General features: G+C 40.4%; 1 protein-coding gene across 8 annotated transcripts in view; it reads right to left on the reverse strand.

Moving 5' to 3' along the window:
- Positions 1 to 20,221, reverse strand: part of hdac4 (histone deacetylase 4) — a 461,100-nt gene that overhangs the window by 270,135 nt on the left and 170,744 nt on the right. Inside the window, exon 1 of one of the 8 annotated variants that reach the window (XM_048598646.1) lies at positions 16,935 to 17,019. The exons of the other annotated variants lie outside the window; for them this stretch is intronic. The gene's annotated coding sequence lies outside the window, so the exon portion shown is untranslated. Of the gene's footprint in view, positions 1 to 16,934; positions 17,020 to 20,221 lie in introns of those variants that run through there. 8 annotated transcript variants of the gene reach the window in all.

Raw genomic sequence — 20,221 nt, forward strand, 5'->3', positions numbered from 1 at the left:
AAGACACTTACCAATTTTTATAGATGTACCATAGAAAGCGTTCGATCCGGATGCATCACAGCTTGGTATTGCAACTGCTCTGCCCAGGAACACAAGAAACTACAGAGATTTGTGAGCTTAGCCCAGCCCATTACACAAGCCAATCTTCCATCCATTGACTTTGGCTGTAGTCTCACTGCCTCGGAAATGCAGCCAACAACATCAAAGACCCGTCCCACTCCCAGTTATCTCTTCCAACAGGCAGAAGATACAGAAGCTTAAACACACGTACCAACATGTTCAAGAACAGCTTCTTCTCCACTGTCATTAGTCTTCTGAATAGAGTTCTCAAATTTTAAATTTAAATGTTGATCTCGCTCTTTGTGCTCCTTCTCTGCAGCCGTAGCATTGTATCGTTCACTCTGTTCTATTACCCTAATGCCTGTACTGCACCAAAACAAAACTTTTCACTGTACCTAGTGACATATGACAATAATGCAACAAATTAAATCAAACAAACAGCCAGAAGACATAGAATCATAGAATCCCTGCACTATGGCAGCGGGCCATTTGGCCCATCGAGTCAATACCAACCCTACCCTATCCCTGTAACTTGGCATTTACCATACCTAATCCACCTAGTCTGCACATCCCTGGACACTATGGGCAATTTTAGCTTGGCCAATCCACCTAACATGGCTGCACATCTTTGGACTGAGAAAGGAAACTGCAGCACCTGGAGGAAACCCATGCAGACACAGAGAGAATGGGTGAGCTCCACACAGACTGTTGCCCAAGGGCGCAATCGTACCCAGGTCCCTGGTGCTGTGAAACAGCAGTGTAAACCATTGAGCCACCATGCCACCCATAAATAGTCCATACTTGGTACATTTTTGGGTAAGTTAACAAAAGGGCTGAGGTCCTGCAAGCAGAATACGAGTTAGAAAATGAATTATAAAGTAGGACCTCAAAGACAGTAATCTCAGGATTACTCTCAGTGCCATGTGCTAGCAAAATCAGGAATAGGAAAATAAACTTGATGAATTCATGGCTGTAAAAGGAGTATACATGCCACTGAAGGTGTGCAGCAAAGGTTTATTCCTGATTGATTCCTACGATGGCAGGATTGTCGGATGAGCAGAAGTAGGGGTCAACTAAGCCTAAAGTCACAGGAGTTTAAAAGAATTAGAGAGAAGCTCATCAAATGTACAAAATACAGATTGAGCTGGATGGAGTGGATGCAGGGATGATGTTTTCCTTGTCTGTGAACAGGCATCTAGGACCGGAAATTACTGTCTCAGGATACCCAGTATGCCCTTTAGCACTCAGGTGAAGATTCTGTGAAAGTCTCCATCACATAAGGCCAAGTCACTGACTATTTTAAAGAAAGAAACAGATTTATAACATTAAAACCACAGAGGGTTCTGAGGAGAGAGCAGGGCTATGGCATGGAGATACAGGATCAGCCAGGTTCCAGTCTTGCTCCTATCTTCAATGATTTTATGTTGCTACCCTCCTTTACTGTCATTAGGTCAAAATCCTTGAACATCCTCCCTCACTGCATTATAGGTGTACCTACATCTTATGGACTGCAGCTTACCACCAACACAAACAATCGCAATTAGGGATGGTCATTAAATGCTGGTCTAGCCAGTGACACATCCTGCGAATGATTACAAAAGACAGGCAATCTTCATGATATTTTTCATCGGAATACGAAATGAACTAATGCATTAACTCAGAAATGTATTTGGCAGGACACAACATTAGATGGTTATCCTGACACCACAACTGAAGCTCCAAACAAAAGGTACATCTCTGCTGAGGCAGCCATGTTTGGAAACTGGATCAATTTAATGAGAAAGCCCTACATACATATACTCACCAGTACAAATGCACCTGTAGACTGTATTGAGGCAAATAGCCCTGCACACCCAGAATCAACAAGCATCAGGTAAATCAATATTCACAAATAAGAGATCTATTCACAATGAGGTTTCATTCACAATGAGGTTTCTTTCACAAAGGCTATAATCATGAGGAAATCTCTGTGCTGTAAGCCCACAGCATTTTACTTCAATATCAATAAATGATAAGTAGGGAATTGCAAAGTGGACACTGATGAAAATACTCTGCTCTGCAAATTCTAACTTTAAAAATCAACGTCGTCTTGTTATCAACGGACTGTGATCTAAAGTTTAGTTCCTGTATCATACTCTGTCACGTCGAACAGTGAATAAAATAGCTAACAAAACTAAATCAGCAGTACTGAAACCAAAACATTTGTGGCTCAGTGATTAGTACTACGGCCTCACAGTGCTAGGGACTCGGGTTCAATTCCAGCCTTGGATGATTGTCTGTGTGGAGTTTGCACACTCTGCCGTGTCTGCATGGGTTTCCTCCGGGTGCTCCATTTTCCTCCCACAGCCCAGAGATGTGCAGGTTAGATGGATTGGTCATGCTAATTCACCCCATAGTGCCCGGGAACGTGCAGTCTAGGTGGATTAGCCATGGGAAATGCAGGGTTACAGGGACAGGGTAGGGGAGATGCTCTGCGGAGGGTTGGTAAAGACACAATAGGCCAAATGACCTCTATCTGCACTGCAGGGATTCTATGAACATATTCACAAGTACATGTCAAGGAAAAAGGGCAAGAAATTCATAGTACTGAATTAAAATTAGCAGAAAGTATTTTTCAGAGCACAGCTGGACATGTTTCACATAAACTACGTTTAAACCTTCCTCTGAGAACCTTCCTGCACCACCTTTGCCCAATTTAAATCCCTAACCAGCCACATGCATCACAGTGACAGTTTTAGCTACATGAGCTAATTTCAGTATAAGACAATGTAAAATAAAATGCACAAAATGCAGACAAACATACTTTGTATACAAAAATTTACTTAAATATGCAACATTATTCAATAACCAAAGCATTCATAATGACCATTCTCAACTAACAAGTGGTTAACGTATTAGAAAACAACAGCCGGCATCATTCCCTCAACATCAAGTAAACAAACAGTTTGCTGTATATCAAATGGGTAACATTAAAAAATGGCCAACATGCCTCAACAAATGCTCGAGGTACAGGGAATAATTCTATAAAGGGGATAATTCCAAAATCACAGAATCACAGAAGTAATATTGAAACACAAGAACGAAATAAACCTATTTTTAAAATTAAACCACAATCTACTATTTAATCAAATAATGTCAACTGAAATTTAATTAGCAAAACCCCTGGGATGGCAACAACTTGTATTTATACAACACATTTAAATGTAATAATATATCCCAAGACAGCAGAAAAAATATAAATCAAAATTAGACACACATTAATGACAAATCAACATTAAGTAATTAGCTAAGTATCCGAGACTGAACAGAAAAATTGCTGGGTAGGAAAAAGATCCAGGTATTATATGGAGATAGCACCATCTTTAATCATAAGTTGCAGTAATAAAATACAAATTGAGCAGTCTTAATATTGTTCTTCAAGAGTTTTTATCCTTATGAATATCTTTAGAAGCACTTTTCACATTCTCTTTTGCACACTATATTCAGTAGATGATACAGTAAGTTGCTTGACATGTTTGTTTTTCAGGACTGCTACTGAGATGCGAGAATGTGGATGATTATGGTTCCACTACTTCTGAAAATAGTTTACTGGCCTTCTGAGACATTAACATAACCTACTTAAAACACACTAATAACAGAAACAAAATGCAAAAGTTTTCACAATTATAATCATAGTTTGGGAACGAAATACCTTATGAAGCATCAACTTTAATTGGTAGCATTCACACCTCCAAATTTGAAGAATGGCAGTCCAAGTCACACCACCCTATGAATATGCTGATGCAATTTTGAAAGGGTCAGTTTCTTGATCAAGCTTTGTGTACTTGTTTGGTTGGTGGTAGGAGATCTCATGGCATGACTTAAATAAGAACAGGGAGGAAGCTCTTCTGATACCCTGACCTACAATCCTCACAAATACCACAGAAAACAGGGTATCTAGATATTCAATTATGATTTGTGCAACCTAAATGAGCCCAAATTGGCTGCTATATGACGGATTGCTCACTGTAAAGGCAAGTTCTTCCCAACAAATATGATACGTAAAATTTCTGCAGTAAAAGATGTTTAACAGTTGGAAGAATAGCATTCTTAATGTTTCCTAAAACTTCAGCTGCAATTTGCTCAGTTCTATTTTTATCAAGACTATCTAACAGCCATTCTCAGTCACATCAACAAATAAAAATAGAAATGACTGTAATTTAAATGACATATTCAAAGTACAGTTTTGATACAGTAATCCATTACTTATTGCATTATATTGGATTTAATTTAAAACATTTAAGAAATTCAGGAAAATATGATCCAAACTAAAGACCACTTGGCACATGTTGCAAGTGAAATTCCACACTATCAACATTAGGGATATTTATGATTTAATATTACAAGAACATAAACATTGGGAGCAGGACAAGGCTGCTTCAGCCTACTCCATCATTAGCTAAGACCATGGTTCATCTGACTGTCGTCTCAACTCCGCCTTCTTGCCTGTTCACTATTACCCTTTGATTCCCTCGTCAAATATCTAACTAACTCAGTTTGTCTCAGTTCAGTGACTTAATACATTAAAACTAAGACCAGACATATGACTGGCTTTAGCAAAATAAATTTATAATTTCAGGGATGCCAAGATCAGAGGTCTTTAACAAGGTGCTGACTGGCCAATTTAGCTGACATGCAAAGGGCATTCATTCATTGTACCATCGTCTGATCAGATGGGAAGACAAATTATTAGCACCACTTGGTGGCAGTGTTTTCTTGGTATCTACCAAGACTGTTCTTTTAAGATAACAAGTTTAAAAAGTGATTAAATACATGGCGGTGTCCCATTTTTATCCCTCATCCCACAGGAAAAAGATTCAATCTAAATCTCTGACTAGCTGTCTTAAATTTGTACAAGAGCGAAGTTGTAAACTATGACTGAAAAACAATGATGAAAGGTCATTGACCTAAAAATTAACAAATCCTCTCTCCAAACGTGATCAGACTTGAGTATTTGTAGTAGTTTGGTTTTAGCTTCAAGCTGCATTCATAAACTTTTTCAAACAAGCCCAACCATCCAACCATGACTTGATAGAGGTACGCAAGATGATGAGGCATAGATAGAGTGGATAGCCAGAGACTTTTTCCCAGGGCAGAAATGACTATCACGAGGGGGCATATTTTTAAGGTGATTGAAAGAAGGTATAAGGGAGATGTCAGAGGTAGGACCTTTACACAGAGAGTGATGGGTGCATGGAATGCACTGCCAGAGTGGTAGTAGAGTCAGATACATTAGGGACATTTGAGCGATTCTTGGATAGGCACATGGATGATAGTAAAATGAAGAGTATGCAGGTTAGATTTGACCTTAAGAGTAGGATAATAGGTCGGTACAACATTGTGGGCCGAAGGGCCTGTACTGTACTGTTCTATGTTCTAATTCAGAGACTTGACGACCTTTTGTTTTTACCATGGGGAGGTGATGGCTTAGTGGTATTATTATTGCTAGACTGTTATCCAGAGACCCAGGGTAATGTTATGGGAACTGTGGTCCAAATTCCATCCTATCAGATTATTGAATTCAATAAAACTCTGGAATTAAGAGTCTGGTGATGACCATTGTCAATCATCAGGAAAAGCCCATCTGGTTCGCTAATGTCCTTTTGGGAAGAAAACTGCTGGTCTGACCTGCATAACTGCAGACCAACAGCAAATGAGATTGATTCTTTACTAATTAATTAGGGATAGGCAATAAGTGCTGACCTAGCCAACAATACCAACGACCCATGAATGAATTTTAAAAAAACATAAGAGTAGGAGCAGAAGTAGGCCAATCAGATCATTGAGGCCGCTCCTCCATTCAATAAAATCATGGAGTTCTGGATTATCAGATCAGCCAACTTTCCTGCTTTATTCCCATAATTCTTGATTCCCTTAATGATTAAAAGTCGAAAATCAAAAGAACTGTGAATGCTGGAAATCAGAAATAAAAACAGAAATTGCTGGAAAAACTCAGCAGGTCTGACATCATCTATGGACAGAAAACAGAGTTTACGTTTCAGATCCAGTGACCCTTTTTCAGAACTGATAATAGCTAGGAAAAGGTTGGTATTCTTGCAGAATATGGGGAGGAGTAAACATTAGATGGAGATAGAACCCAAAGTGAGAGAGACAGAGAAACTGTCGGACAAAACAAAGGATTGGGTAAAGGTCAGCCTGGGAGAATGAATAGCTGTTAATGGGGACTATTAGCAGCTGACAATGGGTTGTTTGTGATAGCAACCCATGTGATGGCAAGACCTGGGACGTCGTGGCCAGAGGTGTAACACCTGCCTGTCTACTTCCTCCCGCCTCACCATCCATGGTGCAAACACACCTTTTAGGTGAAGCAGTGCTTTATCTGCACTGCATTCAATCTAGTCTACTGTCTTCACTGCTCACAATGTGATTTCCTCTACATTGGGGAAATGAAACATAGGCTAGGTGGCCGGTTTGCAGAACATCTACATTCTGTCTGCAAAAATGACCCCGATCTTCCAGTTGCCAGTCGCTTCAACACACCAGTGTTCCCTGGCCAACATTTGTCTCAGACTTGCTGCAATGCTGCAATTTTAGGGCTTGAGCACCTTCTCACATGTCCCTACCCCAACCCCACATACCAGGTATAAACAAACAAGTGAACAATCTCTAGACTGCTCAAATGGCAATATAACTTTCCTTGGATAAGGTGACCAAAACTGTTCACAGCATTACCAGTGCCTTGAATAGTTTTAGCAAGGCATCCCTATTTTTATACTACATTTCCTTTTGAATAGGCTAACATTCCATTGCCTTCCCATTACCTGCTGAACTTGGATGCTAGCTTTTTGTGACACATGTACTGGGACCCGTAAAACACCATGCTGCAGCTTTCTCCACTTAAATAATATTCATCTTTTCTATTCTTCCTGAAAAAGTGCACCTCACATTTTTCTACATTATATTCCATCTTAGGGTATCATGGTGGCTCAGTGGTTAGCACTGCTGCCTCACAGTGCCAAGGACCCAGGTTTGATTCCATCCTCAGGTGACTGTCTGTGTGGAGTTTGCACACTCTCCCCATCTATGCATGGGTTACCTCCAGGTGCTCCAGTTACCTCCCACCATCCAAAGACGTGCAGATTTAGCATGGCCAATCCATCTAATTGTCCATTGTATCCAGGGATGTGTAGGTTTAGTGCATTAGCCACGGTAAATGCAGTACTACAGTGATAGGGTAGGGGGTGGATCTGGGTGGGATGCTCTTCAGATGTTTGGTGTGGACTCGATGGGCCAAATGGGCTACTTCCACACTGTAATTATTCTATGATCTGCCAAGTTTTTGCCCGTGTGCTTTGCCTTCCCATTTATTTTTGTGTCATCAGCAAATTTGGCTATAGTATATTTACTTTTCTCAAGTAATTAACATATTGTAAATAATCGTGGCCCCAGCACCCTCTGGCACTCCACTAATTATAGATTTCCATCCTGAAAATGCCCCCAATATTTCAACTCTTCTGTTTGCCAATCCTCTATCCAAGCTAATGTACTACCCTTAGCACCATGGGCTTTTGTCTTATTAAGTAGCCTTGTGTATGGAACCTTACTGAGCACCTTCTGGAAGTCCGAGCATAATGCATCCATTTGTTATCCTTTATCTACCATGTGTGCTACCTCCTCAAATAATAAATTCTGTAATAAATTTAGTAAGGTATGATTTACCCTTCATGAAGCCATGCTGACTCTATTTGATTATGTTTTGAAATGCTATTATTACATCTTTTATAACAGATTCTAACATTTTCCTAATGACCAATGTTACGCTAACTGGCCTATAGATAAGTGCTTTTTGTCTCTCTCCTTTTTTGAATAAGGGTGATAACAGTAACAGTTTTCCGATCCTCTGGGCTTTTCCAGAATCTACGGATTCCTGGAAGATTACTACCAGTGCACTGGCTATCTCTGTAGCGACTTCCTATAAAATCCTTCAATGCTACCCATCCAGCCAAAGGGACTTACCAATTTTTTGCCCCAAAACTATAACAGGAGAAAGCATACGAGAGAAAGTAATTATTTCCATTGCCTTGTTCTCTAAGAGGCTTATGTTCACTGTTGCCCCTCTCTTCCTTCTCATATTCAAAGAAGCTCTTACTGTCCACTGTTATGATGTGCCAGCTTGCACTCATGGTTCTTTCTTTTTTCGGTTGTCTTTTAAAATTTTCCCAATCCTCTGATTTACCAGTAACCTTTGCCACATTGGATGTTCTTTTCCTTCAATCTGATACTGTCCTTAACTCCTCTGGTTAACAAGGGTCAGTTTATCACCTTCCCAGAATCCTTCTTCCTGAGTCACTTTTTTTTTAAGATATCTGCCATTGTTAATCAATCAGCCTTTCTGCTAAACACCTTTCCCAGTGCACTCCAGCCAATTTTGCCCTCATTCCCATGTAATTATCCTTTGCACAATCGGTTCTTACTCGAGTTTCTCAGTCTCAAACTGAATTTAATTTCTATCATGCGAAAGTCACCATTTCCTAGGAGATCTTTTATTCTGAGGTAATTTATTAAATCTGCTTTAATATACACTACCAGGTCCAAACTGATTAGATTCACATCTAATCCCTGGTTGTTCTAGGGAACTATGCTGAATACATTCAATGAGTGTGGCTACCTGTGCCAATTTGATTTTTCCAATCCACATAAAAGATTAAAGCCACCTATAATTAATGTACTGTCTTTTTTTTTTGAAAAGATGCCCTCATTATCTTCTCATTTATTGCCTGTCCTACAGAACAGCTTCTGTTAGCATGACGATAGACTACTTCCAATAGTATCTTCGTCTTCTTGTTATTTCTTACCTCCATCCATATGGATCTTACATCATCTGATCCAAGATCATTTTTTGCTTATGCACTAATTCCATCTCATTCTAATAAGGCCACCCCACCATTCTACCCATCTTGTCTGTCCTTTTGAAAGGTTATACACTTCTGAATATTTAGTTCCCAGCTTTGATCTCCTTGTATCCATGCCCCCACGATGGCTAAGTAAAAAGCCATTAATTTTACCTTTTGTTTCCCCTTCGTCCCTATTTACTGAGTCTTTTTTCACGCTTCTATATTCTGTCCTTTCCTGTGTACACGGACTTTCTTAATTGTCAAAATAGTTACCACGCAACACTGCCTTATTTTTGTATTGCAAGCCTACATTTCATCCTCTAGTTTAAAGCCCTCTCTAAGCCCTAGTTATTGATTTGACAAGGCACTGGTCCCGGCACAGTTCAACCGAAGCCCATCTGATCAGAACAGCTCAATTTTACCCTAGTACTTGTGCCAGTTCCCAAGAACTGAAACCCACTCCTCCCCTGTAAAACTTTAAAACTAGAACTCCTGAACTTCATTTACCCTGTGCTAATTTGCTGATGGATCAGGTAACAATCATGAGATTATCACTTTGGAGGTTCTGAATTTTAGTTTAGCTCCTAACTGTTCAAAATCTTTCATTAGAATTTTCTTTCCAGTTCTATCAATGTCATTAGTACTAACTTGGACAACAACACTTGATCCCTCCTTCCTGCTTCAAAGTTCCTCACCAGCCCCAATGAGATGTCTTTAACCCTGTCACCAGGCAGGCAACACAGCCTTTGGCACTCACGTTCAGCTGCAGAGAACAGTATCCATGCCTCGAATTATACTGAGCCCTACCATCACTACATTCCTATTTCCTCATCCACTTGAATGGTTCCCAGTACAACAGTGCTGCGGTCAGGTTACTCATCCTCCCTACCATCTCGACTCTCATCCACACAGGTTGCACAGGAGCCACTCCTCAAGTCTCCAGACCTGCCTCACCTACAATCATACCCTCCTGTCCTTGTTCACAGACCAAGCCTACACTACCTAATTTAAGGAATATGACTGCATTCTGGAGCAAAGTGTCTGGGTGACTTTCCATTTCCATGATGACGTGCAATATCTGCAGCTCAGATTCGAGATCCTCAACACAGATATGAAGTTGCTCAAGCTGCAAACACTTGAAACAGATGTAAAACAAAAGAATTACAGATGCTAGAGATCTGACACAAACGAAAACAGAAACTGAAGAAACTCAACAGGTCTGGTAGAAACTGTAGTGAGAAAACAGACTTAAAGTTTCAAGTACTGTGACCCTCTAAATTAAGTTCTGATATTATAGTTAATTATATTTAATATTATTCCCAACACAAAGGGCCTCACTCAAAAAATGAGGATCCAGTTTCTGCCAGTTCTTTATGAGACTGCTCTGTTGAGACCTGGAGTGGGTCAGTGCTACTTGGAGAAAACCCAATCTGGTCAGGGTTGAATATTGCAGACAATTGTTTGATTTTTCTGGTAGATGAAAGAGTATTTACCTACAACTTTCTCTCAGAAATCCAAGTGGAGTACAGTCCATAATAGAACAATGTGTATAGTTCACACAAATTGATGTGTCAAATGACTTAAAGCCTTAATTTTAAATTTAATTCAAATTATCTATAGTTCAAATTGAAATGAATAGATCAAAAGACTCTTTAGTGCACGAATAAAAGTACATAGCTAAAAACATTGGAAAAGGCATTGGAATTAATAGCAGTATTTGCAATTCTTACGCTGTGCTGTGATTGTTTTGTTTGACACAGCATTGTTATGCACCTTCACGCTTTAGGTTTTCAATTGCGAAATCAAAACATAGGAACAGGTTAGGCCACTGGGTCCATTGCACTGGCTCTGCCACTCAATTAGGTCATGGCTAATCTTTCACTAAATGCCATTTTCCTGGTCTATCTCCATATGGCACTGTCTTGAACATGCAATGACATCTGGGGCAGACAATTTCAAAGGTTCACCACCCTCATAATAAATTCTTCCTGAGTCTTAAATAGCCTAGGCCATACTCAAGAGATTACTTTTTCTCTGGCTCTACATTTACTGGTCAGGAGAAACATCATATCTTCAACCACCCTGCAAGAATGCTATAAGTTTCATTGAGATCATGTCTTATTCTTTAAAACCATGGACAATACATGTACTCTCCTAAGAAAATCCTGCCATAGCAGCAATTAGTTGTTTGGTGAACCTAGATAAGGAGAACAAAACTGTACACAATACTCCAGGTGTAGTCTCACCAAGACTCTACATAATTGCAGCAAGACATCTTTACATCTGTACTCAAAAAAGACCCTCATGATGATGGCCATTTGCCTTCCTTAGTGACTACTGCCCCCGTTTGGCAGTGACCTGTAAAGAAAATCACCCAGGTTCCTTTAGACATCAACACTTCTCAAACTCTCACCATTTTAAAAATATTCGGCCTTTCTCTTTTTCCTCCTGCCAAAGTAGATAATTTCACAATTATTCACATTGTGTTCCATATGTCATGTTCCTGCCCTTTCAGTGAACTCAAACCTCCTTATAAACCTCCTTGAAACCTCCTTATACTCTCTTCACAACTTCAAATTCCATCCACATTTGTGGCAGCAACATATTTGGAAACATTACAATTGCTTTTTTCAAAGGCCAACACTAGGCAATTACAGTTGCAATGAGCAAGAGATTTAATCTCTAAAAAATAACTCTACAAATAAAATATCCAAATTCTGAAGGCAGCCATCAATAAACTTTGGCACACTAATTTTAAAACCCTCTTGTGGTGCAGTGGTGGTGTCCCTACCCATGGACCCAGATGCTCAGGTTCAAATCCCACCTGCTCCAGACGTATATAATAACATTTCTGAACAGGTTGATTAGAAAAACAGGTAAACCTAAGAAAAAGGTAATAAATTAGTTTGTTTATTTTTAATTCTGTACCTTCTCTTATGTACTGTTAGTAATGGAGGTAATAGGACCCAAAAAGAAGGTGCAAAAACTGGCATAAGGGCACTTTATCTGAATGCTCGGAGCATTCGAAACAAGGTGGATGAGTTGACGGTGCAAATCATGGCAAATGGGTATGATTTAGTGGCCATTAGAGACATGGTTACAGGATGGTCATGACTGGAAGTTAAATATCCAGGGGTATCAAACTGTTTGGAAGGACAGACAGGAAGGTAAGGGAGGTGGTGTTGCTCTGATTTTTAAGGATGATATCAGGGCAGTAGTGAGAGATGATATAGGTTCTACTGAACAAAACGTTGAATCCATTTGGGTGGAAATTAGGAATAGCAGGGAGAAGAAGTCACTGATAGGTGTGGTCTATAGGCCACCAAATAACGACATCGTGGTGGGGCAGGCAATGAACGTAGACATAGCTAATGCATGTAAAAATGGTACAGCAATTATCATGGGGGATTTTAATCTACATATCGATTGGTCAAACCAAGTCGGTCATGGCAGCCTTGAGGAGGGGTGCATAGAATGCATCCGCGATAACTTCCTTGAACAATATGTAATGGAACCTACGAGGGAGCAAGCTATCCTAGATCTAGTCCTGTGTAATGAGACAGGAATAATTAATGATCTCACAGTTAGGGATCCTCTTGGAAGGAACGATCACAATATGGTCGAATTTAAAATACAGATGGAGCGTGAGAAGGTTAAATCCAGTACCTGTGTCCTGTGCTTAAACAAAGGAGACTATGAAGGAATGAGGAAGGAGTTAGCTAAGGTAGAATGGGAGCAAAAACTTTATGGTGGGTCAATTGAGGAACAGTGGAGGACTTTCAAAACAATTTTTCACAGTGCTCAGCAAAAGTATATTCCAGTGATAAGGAAGAACTGTAGGAAAAGAGAAAGCCAGCCATGGATGTCTAAGGAAATAAAGGAAAGTATCAGATTGAAAAAAAAACACATACAAAAAAGCAAAGAGTAGTGGGAAACTAGCAGACTGGGAAATCTTTAAAGGCCAACAGAAAGCCACAAAAAAGTTATAAAGAAAAGTAAGGTAGATTATGACAGTAAACTAGCTCAGAACATTAAAAACAGGCAGCAAAAGTTTCTATAAATATGTAAATCGTAAAAGAGTGGTGAAGGTAAACATTGGTCCTTTAGAGGGTGAGAAGGCTAATTTAATAACTGGGAATGAGGAAATAGCCAAGACATTAAACAGTTATTTCGTGTCGGTCTTCACAGTGGAAGACACAAATAACATGCCGAAAACTAATGGCAAGAAGGTGACAGCAGGTGAAGACCTAAGAACTATCATTATCACTAAGGAGGCAGTGCTGGGCAAGCTAATGGGGCTAAAGGTAGACAAGTCTCCTGACCCCGATAAAATGCATGCCAGGGTACTAAAAGAGGTGATGGGGGAAATAGCAAATGCACTAGTAATTATTTACCAAAATTCACTAGACTCTGGGGTGGTTCCCGCAGATTGGAAAACAGCCAATGTGACACCCCTGTTTAAAAAAGGAAATAGACAAAAAGCAGGTAACCGTAGGCCGGTTAGCTTAACTTCAGTAGTGGAGAAAATGCTTGAATCTATCATTAAGGAAGAAATAGCAAGACATCTGGATGTAAGTTGTCCCATTGGGAACACCCAGCATGGGTTCATGAAGGGTAGGTCATGTTTAACTAATTTGGTGGAATTCTTTGAGGACATTACTTGCATGGTGGACAATGGGGAACCTGTGGACGTGGTGTATCTGGATTTCCAGAAGGCATTTGACAAGGTGCCACACCAAAGGCTGCTACATAAGATAAAGTTGCACGGTATTACAGTAATGTATTGGCATGGATAGAGGATTCGTTGACCAGTAGAAAGCAAAGAGTAGGGGTAAATGGGTGTTTTTCTGGTTGGCGGTCAGTGGCTAGTGGTGTGCCTCAGGGATCAGTGTTAGGACCGCAATTGTTTACAAGTTACGTCGATCATTTGGGGTTGGGGACTAAGTGTGGTGTGTCAAAATTTGCAGATGACACTTAAGGTGAGCAGTAGAGCAAAGTGTGCAGAAGACACTGAAAGTCTGCAGAGGGATATAGATAGTCGAAGTGAGCGGGCTAAGGTCTGGCAGATGGAGTATAATGTTGATAAGTGTGAGTTCATCCATTTTGGTAGGAATAACAGCAAAATGGACTATGTTTTAAATGGTAAAAAATTGCAGCATGCTGCTGTGCAAAGGGACTTTGGGTGTCCTTGTGCATGAATCGCTGAAGGTGGGATTGCAGGTGCAGCAGGTAATTAAAAAGGCAAATGGAATTTTGTCTGCCATTGCTCGAGGGATGGAGTTTAAAAACAGGGAGGCTATGCTGCAGCTGTATAGGGTCCTGGTGAGGCCACACCTGGAGAACTGTGTGCAGTTTTGGTCTCCTTACTTGAGAAGAGATATACTAGCACTGGAGGGAGTGCAGAGGAGATTCACTTGGTTGATTCCAGAGTTGAGGGGGTTGGATTACGAAGAGAGACTGAGTAGACTGGGATTATACTCATTGGAATTCAGAAGAATGAGAGGAGGAGATCTTATAGAAACGTATAAGATTATGAAGGGAATAGATAAGGTGGAGGCAGGGAGGTTGTTTCCGCCAGCAGGTGAAACTAGGACTAGAGGGCATTGCCTCAAAATAAAGGGAAGCAGATGTAGGACTGAGGTCAGGAGGAACTTCTTCACCCAAAGGGTTGTGAATCTGTGGAATTCCCTGCCCAGTGAAGTGGTTGAAGCCATCTCACTGAATGTTTTTAAGGCAAGGCTAGATAAATTTTTGAACAGTAAAGGAATTAAGGGTTATGGTGAGTGGGTGGGTAAGTGGAGCTGAGTCTCAAAGATCAGCCATGATCTTATTAAATGGTGGGGCAGGCTCGAGGGGCCAGATGGCCTACTCCTGCTCCTAGTTCTTATGTTCTTATGGTCTTATGTTATGTATCCAGAAAATAAAGGCACTAATGTTTATAGCATTTGCTTGATCAACAACAGCAAAAAAAAAGAGAATGAGAGACTGAAGGCTTGATGCCAGACACAGCTTCTCCATTGTACAGAAGTGAAGCAAGGAGAAAAACTTCAATTTTTCTAAGAAAAATTAATCACCCTCCTTGGTCAGTGAGAATCTTTCTTAAAGGAAAGCATTTCTGGTTTGCAAATAACCAAGCCTGATTCACCAATTCCTTCTCATATCCTTTCCATTTATCCTATATTCCATCAATTCATCCTGCACATTTTTAAGTAATTCATTAAATATGGTGACTTGGTGATGACAGAATATAGGATTACAAACAACGTTTCAATACTCTCAAGTCCAATGACACTAAGTTGATTTTCAGATGTTGCTTTGCTCCTTTTTATTACCGTGATTCTCTCATTTACTCTGCACCCACACCCCAAATCCTCTCGTTTCTGCATCATTCTACCTTCCACTACATCCTAGCCTAAACTCCTCTGTCTCATTGTCTCCACTTGTGTCCCCAGGATTTGTAATATACTTTCTCGGACCTGTTTGAGTTCCTTTTCTTCAGTCTCATGCCTCTCTGTTCCAATTGCCTGGCTTCTGCCTTCGATTTCCTTGTGCCAAAAGCATTTTGTATACAAGAGGATTCAAGCTACCAGGACTACAAGACGCATCTACTTCTTGCTTTTCATTATTTCTGCTGTTGCCTCCCATGTTTTGGAGAGTGCTTGGTTGCAGAATGCTGCTGCTACAGACTACTTTGATACATTTTCTGCATTCACGGACAAGTTGTTTCCATTTACAGCTCCTCAAAGAATCTTTTATTTCTTGATTTGTTCATTCACTACTCTTTTACTTTGCAATGTCACATATTTTATCATTTAATATCTTCTACCTCTCAGACTTTCCCTTCTGTTCTTTCCTCTACTCCCACTCTTTTAAAAGGTGATATATTTGTAACATTTTCTAGCTCTGATAAAAGACCCCAGACCTGAAACATTAATTCTATAACTTCCACAGATGCTGCTGACTAGCTAAGAATCTGCAGCATTTTCTCTTCTTTCTGAGGTCACATATAAATTGCAGGTTGGATTGCAGTTAGGATATTATGTCCTGTTTCAGGTTTCTTACTTTCCAAAGGACATGAAGCGGCACAGTGACTCACTGCTGCCTCACAACACCAGGGACCAAGGTTCAGTTCCACCCTCAGGTGGTTGTCCATTGGAGTTTGCATATTCTCCCCGTGTCTGCGTGGGTTTCCTCCGGGTGCTCCAGTTTCCTCTCAGTCCAAAGATGTGCAGGTCAGGTGGATTAGTCATAGTAAATGCAGGGTTACAGGGATACGGTAGGGAGACGCGTCTGGGTGGAATGTTCTTCGGAGGGTCAGTGTGGAATTGTTGGGCCGTATGGCCCATTTCCACACTGTACGGATTCGATGATCTATGATTCTATGATCAATGACATCGGGACCACAGTGAACCATTTATGCAATCACAAAAGGTGACAAAATGAATTGAAGAATTTAGTTCTGATAAGAGACAGAGTTTTTAAACTAAATGTTCAATATAAATCAAACACATACATAACATTATTTCCATGGTCAGTGAAACAGTAAACAGAGAACATCAATTTCCAATCAAAAATAAAGGAGATTAATTAAACTTCCTTGCATAGGGAGGTGTCAGCATAGAATATCTCTATGATGAGCACGATGGAAGTGGAATCAAAAGCAGCTTTTGGAGAAGAATAACTATTTGAAGAAATATTTGAAGAAAAATTTGAAAAGGATATCAAGAAAGAGGAAGGGCAATGAGATTACCTTTATTGGTCCTGGAAAGATGCAACAATTTTAATACCCCTCCCCTGCAACACTAAATTCTACAGTTCTATGAAGCCCTGAAGCTACATTGCCCAACATATTTCATTGCAATTCAACTTTTTTCAAATCACCACTACCATCACCTATACAGCGCCCTTAAAGAATACGTCACAAGTTACTTCGGAAGTACTGGAAAGAAAACAGACATATTTAGAAAAGTACTGACTTACATTTGTACAGTGCCTTTCACAAACACAGGGATTGCAAAGTATTTCACAGTCAGCGATGTACTCAGAAGTATATTCATTGATATAATAATGTCGGGAAATGGCACAGCTAATTTAACAAAGAGAAAAAAAGGGAGAATTAAGAAGAGAGGTGAAGGCTCAAAGGGGAGATTTGGCAAAGGAATTGTTGAGAGTGGGACCTTGTTGAACAACAACAAAGTTGCCAATATTGAGCCAAAAGCAGGGGCCTAAATGCAATGCTCTCCTTTATTTTCTGCATTTCGGAATGTTTCTGGAACTACTACAACATTCTAAACCTATTTTGGAGTTACAAGATTGAAAGATAAACCACATTGTATGTGCTAAATCAGTTTTTCCATAACTCTCAAACAAAAGAGTAAGCCCCTGTTTACAAGGTAATTGGCCTGCAGTGAAAATTGGATTAAAAAAATCAGAAGATACAATCCCTAAAATAGTGGTTTAAAATATCCTGAAAATACATTATCATGAAAACAGACTTAAACATTTATGAATATCAAACACCCTGCTTAATAGCATTTTGGATTGCTACATGGAAATCAACATTGAACTGCAAGTGTATGGTATTGAATCAGGACAGCAACTTTGTCCAACATGTTCTGGCAGTCCAGCATTTGACAATGCAATCACAGGATGAATGATCACTTGGGCAAGGCATGAGAACAATCTCTGCTCAAAATGGTTCCAAAAGGAAAGGAGAAAAAAAATACTGGGGACAGGGTGATGAACGCAAAGAATTAAAATAGAGTAAGAGTGACACTATATAAAGACTATTTTAAAAAAGTATCATGGATTTCAAATTAAATGAAAGAAATTACTGAGTTATTTACTGTGTGTGGTTGGACTTGCAATGAAAACCTTTCAAGCATGAAAGTGTAAAGAAATATAAAGAGAATCAGTGTTTGGGGGGAGAAAATGAAATCACAGGCTTTTTAAGTGTGTCTGAAGACAGCCAAGCTCAAGTTCAGTCAGTACATGTCAGTTTTGATCATTCGATCTACTCATATATAATTTTAATGTCACATGAGTGCATTAGTGAGCTAATGCCAGAAAATTAATCTGTTTGAACTGTTCAGACGTTTTATAGAAAATATTGGTACTGCCTATTTTATCACATTGTGAATACCCTCCATCATGTTGTGTGGCACTATCACCATGCTGAATGGGACTGACTTCAAACAGATCTAGCAACTTAAGGCTGGGAATCTATGAGGTGCTGTCGGCCATGAACAGCAGAATTGTACTCCAGCAAGATCTGCAACCTCATGGTCCCAACCATTACCATCCAAGCCCGGGGATCAGACTTGGTTCAATGAAGAGTACAGGAAGACATGCCAGGAGCAGCACCAGGCATACCTAAAAATGAGGTCCCTACCTGATGAAGTATCTAACAGGACTACTTGGATGCCAAACAGCATAAACAGCAAGCGATAGACAGATCGAAGTGATCCCAGAACCAACAGACCAGATTTAAGCTCTGCAGTCCTGCTACATCCAGTCGTGAATGGTGGTGGATAATTAAATAATTCACTGGAGGAGCAGGTTCCACATATATCCCCATCTTCAATAATGGAAGAGACCAACACATCAATTTCAATGCAAAAGATAACGTTGAAGCATTTGGAGCAATCTTCAGCCAGAAGTGCCGAATAGGTGATCCAGCTCAACCTCCTCCAGTGATCCCCAGCATCACGTATACAGATCTTCAGACAAATCGATTCACACCATGTGCTCTCAAGAAACAGTTGGGGGCACTGAATACTGCAAAGGCTACAGGCCCTGACAACATTCAGCAATAGTTCTGAAGACTTGTGCTCCAGAACTTGCCACTCCCCTAGCCAAGCTGTTCCAATACAGCTCAATCACTGGCATGGAATATGAACTGCAAAAGAGTGAACACGCTGGGAGTTGAACTAAGCGCGAGGGTTGAAGAACATAAATTTTAACCTTTTGCCTTCTTAAAATCTAAAACTGTTGATAAGGGAAGGGTAGGCATTTAAGGGTTGTTAGTTTTTTTTTCAGGCCTAAGGCAAGTTTAATGGATACAGCACTAGGAAAGCTTATTTAAATTAATTAAATAAACTGGTTAAATCTGGTTCTTGTAGCAGGGCAGACATTAACAGTATAAAAACAAGGCCTAAAATGCTCCAAGTATGGGGTGCGAACTGCAAGAGTGAAAATGCTGGGATTTGAGCTAAGTATGGAAGTTTAGGGAACTGGAATGGGAGGCATTGCTGTGTCTTGTTCCAGCCATTTTTGCAAGGGGCTGTTTTATGGTTGAGGTGCTGCTGGTTAGATCTAAAAGTGAGCTTGGATGAATGCCTGGCTTTATTTAGATGGGCAAGCAGCCACAAGGTAAGGGCAATACAAGACCTTTCTTTCTCGCCCTTTAAGTGTGTTAGTTGTTAAAGGAGCAGAGATAGCAGTCAGTGGGCTGGTATGCTCCTCCTATCCCATGCGGAAGGTCAGGGAGCAGTCGAGTGTCCCTGGCACTATGTCTACAGGAAGCGTATCCAGCTGCAGCTCCTCTCACGCTGCATGGATTAGTTGGAGCAGGAGTTTGAAGCATTGAGGCAGAAAATGTGATAGATAGTAGCTTCAGGGAGGTGGTCACCTTCAGGTTCAGTCAGGTAGATGGGTGACTGCCAGAAGAGGAGGGCAGACAGCCACAGGACAGTCCTGCACTATCCCCTTTTTAAGCAAATATACTGTTTTGGATACAATTGCGGGGAAATGGCCTCTCAGGGGAAAGGAGCAGCCTGGTCTTTGGCACCATTATTGGCTCTGCTGTAAAGCAGGCATGGCAAAGTCCAAGGCAACAATTATGAGTCATACAGCACTAAAACAGATCCAACTTGTCCATGCTGACTGAATTTCCCATTCTGAACTAGTCCCACTTGTCTGTGATTGGCCCATTTCCCTCGAACCTTTTCCTATTCATAAACTCATCCAAATGTCTTTTAAATGTTGCAACTATACCTGCATCCACCACTTCTCCTGGTAGTTCACTCCACATACGAACCACCCTGTGTGTGAAAAATTGTCCTCAGATTTAAAATGAACCTTTCTCCTCTCAAAGATAGGAGACTCTCTAGTCAGGGCAAAGACCAGCGTTTCTGCAGCTGCGAGCAAGACTCCAAGATGCCTCCCTGGTGCCAGGGTCTGGAACATCATGGAGCAGTTGTGGCGAACTCTCAAAAGGGGAGCACAGGCAGTCAGAGGAAGTTGTACACATTGGTACCAACAACATT

Source organism: Rhincodon typus, chromosome 7 (genome assembly GCF_021869965.1).
Source record: "Rhincodon typus isolate 14 chromosome 7, sRhiTyp1.1, whole genome shotgun sequence".
Taxonomy (NCBI): Eukaryota; Metazoa; Chordata; class Chondrichthyes; order Orectolobiformes; family Rhincodontidae; genus Rhincodon; species Rhincodon typus.